This window comes from Dipodomys spectabilis, unplaced genomic scaffold (genome assembly GCF_019054845.1).
Source record: "Dipodomys spectabilis isolate Male_0828 unplaced genomic scaffold, ASM1905484v1 ptg000783l, whole genome shotgun sequence".
NCBI classification, from domain to species: Eukaryota; Metazoa; Chordata; class Mammalia; order Rodentia; family Heteromyidae; genus Dipodomys; species Dipodomys spectabilis.
The window spans coordinates 19,549,490-19,550,151 of NW_024871460.1; the positions used below are offsets into that span (position 1 = coordinate 19,549,490).

At 43.8% G+C, this 662-nt stretch overlaps 1 pseudogene; it reads left to right on the forward strand.

The window, feature by feature from the left end:
- The first annotated feature begins 408 nt into the window (after positions 1 to 408).
- Positions 409 to 662, forward strand: LOC122102304 (annotated as a pseudogene).

The following is a 662-nucleotide window of genomic DNA, read 5'->3' on the forward strand; positions in this document are numbered from 1 at the left end:
GACTTGAAACAGGTCAACACTGATTTGTATTACATAACGAAATGTCTGTTGTTCTGTATATATATATATATATATATATATATATATATATATATATATATATATATATATATATATATATATATATCTTAGAGAACCGCATCACAAAAATCATCTTTACCTAAAAGTTTCACGTAGTGAACTCTTTTAGGGAAGTTACTCTATTATTAATGGCAGCAGCAGGCAGGACAATGAAAGGAAAAAGAAAGGGAGGGGAAAAGGGAGGATAGGCAGGCAGGCAAGCCAGGTGTGGTGGCACAAACTTGTAAGGATGCTTGTGGGTCCAAACCATCCTGGGCTACTTGTCTTTAAAAAAATAATTATAGCTCGCCTGCCATCAGTCGCTGCCAGCTGCCACTAGAAGCTGCCATGATCATCCCTGTTACTGATTCACCTGTGGCAAGATTGTGGGCAACAAGTGGAAGGCCTACCTTGGTCTGCTGCAGGCCAAGTACACCGAGGGGGACGCCTTGGACACCCTGGGCCTGAAGCACTACTGCTGTCTGCTGCTAGCACACGTGGGCCTGATTGAGAAACTGCTCAATTACGCTCCTCTGGAGAAATGACCGAGGGATCTTGGCATCCTCCTCTGCTGACCAGGGCAGACAGTGCCACACTGAGTT